The following is a 10,186-nucleotide window of genomic DNA, read 5'->3' on the forward strand; positions in this document are numbered from 1 at the left end:
CTGATTCCTCCCCCCCACCCCGCCAATAAAGCCAGTTTCCATTAGGGGTGTTCCAAACCCCCTTGCTAAAACTTTCAGTGCAGTTTGGGTAACTTCTTGGGCTTTTAGTAATATTTATCTAAATTCTTAGTATGTCTATAAATGTGGGAAAGGTTAATATGTGTCCTCATCACATCAGAGATGGACCTTCTTGTGTATCCCAGTTCAGCTCTCCTGGACTCTCCTGGACTAGGGTTGCCAGGTCCCTCTTTGCAACCGGCGGGAGATTTTGGGGCGGAGCCTGAGGAGGGTGGGGTTTGGGGAGGGGAGGAACTTCAATGCCATACAGTCCAATTGCCAAAGTGGCCATTTTTCTCCAGGTGATCTGATCTCCATCGGCTGGAGATCAGTTGAATTAGCAGGAGATCTCCTGCTACTACCTGGCAGTTGGCAGTCCCTGTCCTGGACTCGCATGTGAGAACTATGCTGTAGCTTCTACACATTTTCATAAGTGTGGAGCCTCAGATGTCCCTGATGCCTTGGTTTTGGTGTCAGTGAATATTTGCCACAGTAACATCACCTTGCTCTAACAGATTAATTGCTGAGAGAGCTTCCTTTGTCAGATGCAAGAAGTAGGGTTGCCAGGCAATGCAGAAGGGTTGGGGGGGGGCAGCATCCTGGAAAAAAATTAAAATAAGGCCTCCACTACTTAGTTCTGACCATAGAGTGCCTGACTATTGCTTGAGCTACCCTTGTCACTTCTGGCTAGTTGTAGGAATAATCAGGAACTCTGTGGTCAGAACTTCCTCTAAGTAGATGAGGCCTTATTTTTATTTTTTCTCGCCAGGAGGATCATGCTCCCCCTTTGGCCCCACTTTCTGTCCACCAATCAGCTGAGCATTGGTGGACCAGGGCTGCAATTAGGTTTGCCAACCTCTAGGTGGTAGCAGGAGATCTCCTGCTATTACAACTGATCTCCAGCCGATAAAGATCAGTTCACCTGGAGAAAATAGCTGCTTTGCCAATTGGACTCTATGGATTGAAGTCCCTCCCCTCTCCAAACCCCACCCTTCTTAGGCTCCACCCCAAAGAAAACCTCCTGCCAGTGGCAAAGAGGGACCTGGCAACCCTAGCTGCAATTGCCTGGAGGTCTCCAGCAATAAGCGGTCAAATGGGAGCCCTAGCAAGAAGTAGGGCTGCCAGGTCCCTCTTCACCACCAGCGGGAGGTTTTGGGGGCAGAGCCTGAGGAGGGCGGGGTTTAGGGAGGGGAGGGGCTCCAACCACAGAGTCCAATTGCCAAAGTGGCCATTTTCTCCAAGTGAACTGATCTCTATCAGCTGGAGATCAGTTGTAATAGCGGGAGATCTCCAGCCACCACATGGAGGTTGGCAACCCTAACCAGGAAAGAAGGAACAGCATCGGAAGAACAGGAAAGGCTTGGACAGATGTTGTTGTTTCAAAGGCCTGCTCTGAATAATTGCAGGATTCAAAGACTTGATAAAGAAGAGTTTTTAAATCTCCCAGGTACTGCCAGGACATCTCTCATCTGCAGTTCAGAGCCCTTTCAGGTACCAGCTTGGGCTGATTTGTAGAGTCAGATACTAGCAGTTAATGTACAAGGTGTGGCTCTCTCTGTGTGTATACTTAGTTGTTTTATGCACCCTTGTGGGAGCTGAAGAGATTTGTAATTTTCTTTATGATATACTAAGAAAGGGCTTTGCTATGAAGTAATAACAAGCAGACTGCAGCATTGTTATTGAGGGTTGTTATTATCTCAATCCTTTTGTGTATAGAAGGACATTATTCCAGTGCAAACTAACTTTAGTGCATCCTCTGTTATTTCCTTTCTTATTGGTATATTTAAGTTTGAAACTAGTACTGATAACCCTGAGAGCCAGCATGGAGTAGTGGTTAAAGCATCAGACTAGGATAGGGATGCCAAGTGCCAGGTGGTGGCGGGCAAACCCCCGCAAATCCACTTGGCTGCCCGCCGACCAACTGAGGGTCAGCGGGCATCATGGGCACACACACCTGCCACTGCGCCATGTCGTAAGGGCCGTTTACCACTCAAACTCCCAGTTTGAGTGGTAAAGGCCCCTTTGTGATGCAGCACCTCCAGTTGTAAACCAGAAGTGACATGATCGTGTTGGCGCAGCCACACGCCCACGTGATCTTTCCCTACCTCTGCCCCAAAAACCTCCTGCTGGAGGAAAGGGAGGACCTGGCAACCCTAGACAAGGATCTGGGAAACCCAGGTTAGAATCCCCACTCTGCAATGGAAACGTGCTGGGTGACCTTGGGCCAGTCACACGCTCTCAACCTCAACCCTGGCAAATATTTGGATGGGAGACCTCCAAGGAATACCAGGGGCGTGAAGCGGAGGCAGGCAATGGCAAACCACCTCCGAACGTCTTTTGCCTTGAAAACTCCACCTGGGGTCGCCATAACTCAGCTGTGACTTGATGACAACAAACAAACAAAAACACAGTTAACCCATATCCATTATGTGTCTTTGGTAGCCATGGACGGGAGACTTGCTGTCAAAACAGACTGAACTCACCCACTCTTCCTTCAACACATACAGCCACTAGTCTTCAGGGATGAACCAACTAACACTACCCGTTCATGTGAGCAGAGGAAAGTGCAGCAGGATGGCCAAGGTCTAGCCAACAGAGCTCCCAATGCATCAAGGTATTAGTAATGCATTAGAAAACCACATCGTCCTTTTTTTTTTACAATTACGGTCATGTATGTGTTATTAAAAGGACCTAAACTAGTCAGTCCTGTAAGAAAGAAAGAAACTGGGATAAAAGGTCTATTTCCTACCACGAAAGTCTGGAGTGGGGGTCTGTTAATAGATAGGGACAATTAAAGCACAATGTATATTTTGCACATATGCCAAATTGCATGTTCTTCCTATATTTTGATGGGGTTATCAGCTTTTGGCAAAACAGATAATGGTCTTCATCTTATTGTTAGGTTGGGGCAGAACTAGAAAAAAGGGGCGGGAGAGTTTCTTGGTTCCGTTGTATGAAATGCTTTGGCAGAGACAACCTGAGCAGGATTATATTTCCATTTATATTAAAGATGATGGGTTGGATCTTAGGTAGCACCATTGGAAGGTACAGGCACAGATGGATCTTCCTTATGTTCTCCTTCCCCCAGCAGTCATCTGTGAGTGCCTGAAAGGTGACCCTGAGTTAGGGTTGCCAGGTCCTTCTTTCCACCGGTGGGAGGTTTTTGGGGCGGAGCCTGAGGGGGGCGAGGTTTGGGGTGGGAGGGACTTCAATGCCATAGAGTCCAATTGCCAAAGTGGGCATTTTCTCCAGGGGAACTGATCTCTATTGGCTGGAGATCGGTTGTAATAGCGGGAGATCTCCAGCTAGTACCTGGAGGTTGGCAACTCTCCCTTGAGGCTTGGGGGACCAATACGGAATAAAAACAATGCAGTACAGCTGGCTGCTGAAGGGAATGGGTGAAATTGTCCCTCCTGCCTCCTGCATATGTGCAACCTCTTGCACTCCAGGACGGCTCTTTACACAGGAGGAAAGGATGCATAGGATCCAGCCCATATGATCCTGTTTTATAGAAGCGAGTCCAATTCTTTGTCATTGTAAATTTGGCTGTTCAAAAATCTCACATTGCATTCAAATTTCTGCCGAATTTTGTTTCTGTTTCCATTTGTCCTCGTTTTTCGCCTCGCTCCTCCAGTTTGCTGTTTTCATATCAAAATTCTTTTTAAAAAACCCTACACCATTAGCCATGGAAAATGCAACAGACGCCCATTGATGCATCCACCCCTTAAAAGTCTTTCAGCGTTCTAAATATGGTTCTAGTTGACCACGGTGCTGTGGTCAGGGTTTTTTTTTTAAAAAAAGTTTTCAAGCTGGGGTTTATTATACATGTCTACAGTCGATTTCCCAGTTTTTGCTGTTTTTGTATTTTTAGGAAGCAAGAACACACCGTGGCAATATTAAACTTTCGAGCTTTCAAACTATTTCTGCGCTGAAATGTTTCCCGTTGCCTGGCATTCCCCCACCCCTGGTACTATAATAGCACACCATCAACAAGGGGAAAAAAGGAAAAGGGTTTCAAAGTGTTCTTTAACACAAGATCACTCTCTCATTTTGTCTTTCAGCTGTATTTTTGGAATACCACAGGAATGCAGCCTGGTGGAGTATTTTTTTAAAGCTTTTCCCCCTCTTTAGTACTGTCCTTGCTGCTACACCTTGGGAGTATGTGGTTGTTTCTCCGTGTAACTCTCTTGGCTGCTATGAAAGCAGAGGCGCTTACAGATGCAACAGAGCATTCACATGGTCATTTTCCCTGCACAGTCTTGTCTCGACCCCTGGGTTGCCAATCTCCAGGTGCAGCCTGGAGACAGGGCCGGATTAAGACCTTTAGAGGCCCTAAGCACTGAAAAGATTTGGGTGTCCCCATATATATGTAATTCAAAATATAAACAATAATAAACCATCAAATAAAATTTTATTTTTTGAAATGAAGCAAAACTTACAGTAAGATGGAAAATAGTGTTTATTTTTATTGTTGAAGGCTGTCACGGTCAGAGTTCATTGGTTCTTGTAGGTTATCCGGGCTGTGTGACCGTGGTCTTGGTATTTTCTTTCCTGACGTTTCGCCAGCAGCTGTGGCAGGCATCTTCAGAGGAGTGTCTCGCTGTCCTTCAGAGTTACTACCTCCTGGAGGCTGGCAACCCTAGGCTTACTCCCAGGTTAGTGTTCATAGGTTGCATCGATATTTGTTGATCTCTGTGGGGTTTATTCTCTCACTGCATATTAGTGTTGCCAGCTCCGGGTAGGGAAACACCTGAAGATTTTGGGAGTGGAAGGGAGGGACTACAATGCCATAGAGTCCAATTGTCAAAGCGGCAATTTTTTCCAGGTGACCTGATCTCTATCGGCTGGAGATCAGTTGTAATAGCAGGAGATCTCCAGCTGCCATCCTACTGCATATACAGCCATTGTGTGAGTCATCTGTGGAGCTATAATCTGGGTAAAGTGGAATCTCCCATTGACTGTTGTAAGGCTGAAGGTGCATTTCTTAGCAATATTTCCTGGCCTAGGAAAAGCAGAGGCTTTCATTAAGTGCCCTAATGAATGCAGTTGTTGACTGTTAAAAATGCGGTTCAAGGGCATCAGAGTATTTCCCCTGGAATGCGTGCTTACATAAGGCAGATGTAAACCCTTTGCTATTCACAATTCTAATGAAATATCTCCTAGGCACGACTGCTAAACACTCCATATTTTCAATCAAAAGGCTCTTCAATGGTTGTAAACAAGCTCCATGGTTTCCCCATCTATTTGCTTATGTGTTGTTATTTCCTTTATAGCGCTATGCTCCCATCATTAAACTGAAGTCTTCGTGCCCACGTTGTTTGACGTGCAGCGTCATATTTGCTTGCGGCTCTATTTTAGTGAAATGTTTGCATTGAAGATGCTAAATTTCTGCATGAATCCTTCAAAAAATTTACCTGGCACGAAAGCACCTGGTATTTTAGAAGGCTACGCTGGATCTACTTACGCCTCTGGGTATTTTTGTAACCTTTTGGTTGTTGTTCTTGGGTAATATTAATTCAGTATGGGGATGGGGAGGAAATCACCAAGGCGAGACTTAAAATATTTGAGGATAAACCTATAGCCTGATTTTTCAGTCCTTGTTTCGATCTCTTGCAAAGGGAAATACTGTTTTAAGTAACTATCCGCCTCCCCTGAAGCGTTTGCATTGCAAACAAAGAAGCACCTTGTTAAAATCTGAAAGGGAGGCGTTTAGGTGAGTCTAGTTTCCTCTGGCCCCCGATGTGATATTATGGCTGAGGCATGACTGCAGTCCAAGGCAGCAGCTCTCTGATTCTTCCTGTTCTTTGCGTAACGTTTAGTACGCCAAAGTGTGTGATGTAAGATCATCACAGTGTGAGTTTTTCAGCCCAATTCCAATGATGTTAGGATAGTTCCGGTCTAAATATGTAAGCTCTGTTCGCTTTTACGCAGAAACTGCTAAGCACTCTGGCTTAGATCCTAACTATGCCAAAAGAAGGCATTTCTGCCAAGAGAAAAAAGGGGAACAATATATTGCAGATCTCCTGGTACACCCATGAAGCTGCCTTCTACTGAATCAGACCCTTGGTCCATCAAAGTCAGTCTTGTCTACTCAGACCAGCAGTGGCTCTCCAGGGTCTCAGGCGGAGGTCTTTCACATCACCTACTTTGCTTAGTCCCTTTTAACTGGAGATGCCAGGGATTGAACCAGGGACCTTCTGCATGCCAAGCAGAGGCTCTACCACTGAGCCATGGCCCCTCCACAAAGGTAGTATCCTCTGAAGTGTGATCAGTAGGGGTAAGCTTACTTATCCTGCTTCTGATGATCATCCTTCAGTCCTGCTCTGTAGCCAGCACACAGGAGACTCTGGTAGCTGAAGCAACTGGTCTGCTTCCCACTGGGAGAGAACACTTGCAGATAGTGAACACTAAGGGATGATGCATTTGCATTTACTTTGCATTTATTTATTTAAATCCCGCTTTTCTCCCCACGGGTGGGACTCAAAGTGCCTTAGAACATCATTCTCCCCGCTGCCATTTTCTCACAACAATCCTGTAAGAAAAGCCAGGTGGAGAGTTTGTGATGGGGCCAAGGCAAAAGCCCCACCAGGCCCCACCCACCTTCTAAAAACATCTGGTGGGCTCCAAGAAAGGTGTACGTGGGCACCATTGTGCTCAGTGCACAGGTTCAAGCATCTACGCCGTGGTACTTAGGACTTCTTAGATCCATGAGCCTTCTGGGTTTCCCGCGTGGTACAGTGGTTAAGAGTAGTGGTGTCTTATCTGGAGAACCGGATTTGATTCCCCACTCCTCCACATGAGCAACGGAGGCTAATCTGGTGAACTGGATTTGCTTCCCCACTCCTACATATGAAGCCAGCTGGGTGACCTTGGGCTAGTCACACTCTCTCAGCCCCACCTACCTCACAGGGTGTCTGTTGTGGTGAAGGGAAGGGAAGGTATTGTCGAAGGCTTTCACGGTCAGAGTTCATTGGTTCTTGTAGGTTATCCGGGCTGTGTAACCGTGGTCTTGGAATTTTCTTTCCTGACGTTTCGCCAGCAACTGTGGCAGGCATCTTCAGAGTAGTAACACTGAAGGACAGTGTCTCTCAGTGTCAAGGGTGTAGAAAGAGTAATATATAGTCAGAAAGGGGTTGGGTTTGAGCTGAGTATTGTCCTGCAAAAGTATTGTCCTGTAAGTATCAAGATAATGTGCTAATGAGGGTATGGTATGTTAATATGGAACCATTGTATCCTGAAGTGATCTGTTAATGTGTGTAATCCAAAACTAATCTGTATGGCTATTGTTGAATGTTGTCTTTGTCTGGAGGTTTTTCAGGGCAGGAAGCCAAGCCTTATTCATTCTTAAACTCTCCTCTTTTCTGTTAAAGTTGTGCTGATGTTTGTGAATTTCAATGGCTTCTCTGTGCAATCTGACAAAATAGTTGGTAGAATTGTCCAGTCTTTCAGTGTCTTGGAATAAGACCCTGTGTCCTGTTTGTGTCAGTCCATGTTCAGCCACTGCTGATTTCTCAGGTTGGCCAAGTCTGCAGTATCTTTCATGTTCTTTTATCCTTGTTTGTATGCTGCGTTTTGTGGTCCCGATGTAAACTTCTCCACAGCTGCAAGGTATACGATATACTCCTGCAGAGGTGAGGGGGTCTCTTTTGTCTTTTGCTGATCGTAGCATTTGTTGTATTTTCTTGGTGGGTTTAAACACTGTTTGTAGGTTATGTTTTTTCAAAAGTTTCTCCATCCTATCAGTGACTCCTTTAATAAATGGCAAGAATACCTTTCCTATGGGAGACTGTTTTTCTTGAGTTTTCTGATTTTTGTTTGGTTCAATGGCCCTTCTGATTTCATTCTTGGAGTAGCCGTTTGCTAGCAGTGCGTGATTTAGATGGTTAGTTTCTTCCTTGAGAAACTTTCTCAAGGAAGAAACTAACCATCTAAATCACGCACTGCTAGCAAACGGCTACTCCAAGAATGAAATCAGAAGGGCCATTGAACCAAACAAAAATCAGAAAACTCAAGAAAAACAGTCTCCCATAGGAAAGGTATTCTTGCCATTTATTAAAGGAGTCACTGATAGGATGGAGAAACTTTTGAAAAAACATAACCTACAAACAGTGTTTAAACCCACCAAGAAAATACAACAAATGCTACGATCAGCAAAAGACAAAAGAGACCCCCTCACCTCTGCAGGAGTATATCGTATACCTTGCAGCTGTGGAGAAGTTTACATCGGGACCACAAAACGCAGCATACAAACAAGGATAAAAGAACATGAAAGATACTGCAGACTTGGCCAACCTGAGAAATCAGCAGTGGCTGAACATGGACTGACACAAACAGGACACAGGGTCTTATTCCAAGACACTGAAAGACTGGACAATTCTACCAACTATTTTGTCAGATTGCACAGAGAAGCCATTGAAATTCACAAACATCAGCACAACTTTAACAGAAAAGAGGAGAGTTTAAGAATGAATAAGGCTTGGCTTCCTGCCCTGAAAAACCTCCAGACAAAGACAACATTCAACAATAGCCATACAGATTAGTTTTGGATTACACACATTAACAGATCACTTCAGGATACAATGGTTCCATATTAACATACCATACCCTCATTAGCACATTATCTTGATACTTACAGGACAATACTTTTGCAGGACAATACTCAGCTCAAACCCAACCCCTTTGTGACTATATATTACTCTTTCTACACCCTTGACACTGAGAGACACTGTCCTTCAGTGTTACTACTCTGAAGATGCCTGCCACAGTTGCTGGCGAAACGTCAGGAAAGAAAATTCCAAGACCACGGTTACACAGCCCGGATAACCTACAGGAAGGGAAGGTGATTGTAAGCCAGTTTGAGTCTCCCTTAAGTGGTAGAGAAAGATGGCATATAAAAACCAACTCTTCTTCTTCTTTTTCTCTGCAAGAATCTTCTTCAGTTCTGAATTCGCCGTGTCTAAATCTTTGTTTATATGATCAAATCGAAAAGGCTGGGCTTCTTACTAAGTTCCATGTCTAACCAAGCCATGTTTAGCTGCTGCTTCAAGCTCTCCTCTGTTTTGGCCTGCCAGCCATCATAACTTTCCCCCAAGCTTTCAATGGATGGAGGTTGGATGGAGACGGAGATGGGGTTGAAGTCCATCTTCTTCATGCTCCCCACCCCCCTGCATGTCGATATCCAGGATGCAGATCTGGTTTTGGGGCTAGACAGCTTGTATGGCAGCTTTACTTGTTCCATACACATTCCCAGAAAACTCTGCCTGCTCAACAAATCCTCCAGCATCAATTTGCTCCTGTATATCTTCTGGGGTCATAAAATGGTAATCTTTCCCATTCACTTCACCGGGTCTTGATTTCCTTGTGGTATGGGACACTCTGAAAGCAAACATGTTCTCATAATCCTTCAACAGCCTCTTCCCTGCACCCGAAGGTCTGCTCAGAATGACTAGTCTTGGTCCTATCATTACTGCTAATGTGTTGCAGCGCCAGCTCATGGGGAGAGGAGTGGGAACCACTGCTCAGCATGATGGCTAGCTCCCACAGACTTTTAAAACAACCCTCCCACAGCTCTTATGTAACTGTGGGGGAAGAGAGTCAGGCCTGGACCTGATTAATTAAAACAGTTTGGCCCTGATACACATACTGGGGGATGGCAACTAATACATCACAAAAAATGTGCATACACCTCTAGTTTTGTAATAACAAAGCAGAGATGCAGAACCAGCATCTCTGGAGAGTGAAGATATAACTACTCAGTGCTTAAATTATCTGGATATGTTTCCTTTTAAAAAATATAAGAAGTGCTTGCAGGATCATACCAGGGTCCATGTAAGTTACTGACAGTAAGTACAACATATTTTGCAAGATCCCCCTAGGGTTGCTAATATCCAAGTGCCTGGAGGTCTCCTGGAATTACAACTGATCTCCAGAAGCCAGAGAGATCCCCTGGATAAAATGTCTGATTGGGAGGGTGGACTCTATAGCATTATACCCTGCTGAGATTCCTCCCCTCCCCAAACCCATCTCTCCCCATGTTCTGCCTCCCAAATATCCAGTAATTTCCCAACCCAGGGTTAGCAACCCTAGCCACCATAAGGTTGTCCATTAAACTGGTTAGAAGTCCACCCAG

The 10,186-nt window shown here is 45.1% G+C and overlaps 1 pseudogene; it reads right to left on the minus strand.

Moving 5' to 3' along the window:
• Positions 1-6,746: 6,746 nt before the first annotated feature.
• Positions 6,747-9,551, minus strand: LOC130482307 (guanylate kinase-like; annotated as a pseudogene).
• Between the last annotated feature and the right edge of the window lie 635 nt (positions 9,552-10,186).

Source organism: Euleptes europaea, chromosome 9, assembly GCF_029931775.1.
Source record: "Euleptes europaea isolate rEulEur1 chromosome 9, rEulEur1.hap1, whole genome shotgun sequence".
NCBI lineage: Eukaryota > Metazoa > Chordata > Lepidosauria > Squamata > Sphaerodactylidae > Euleptes > Euleptes europaea.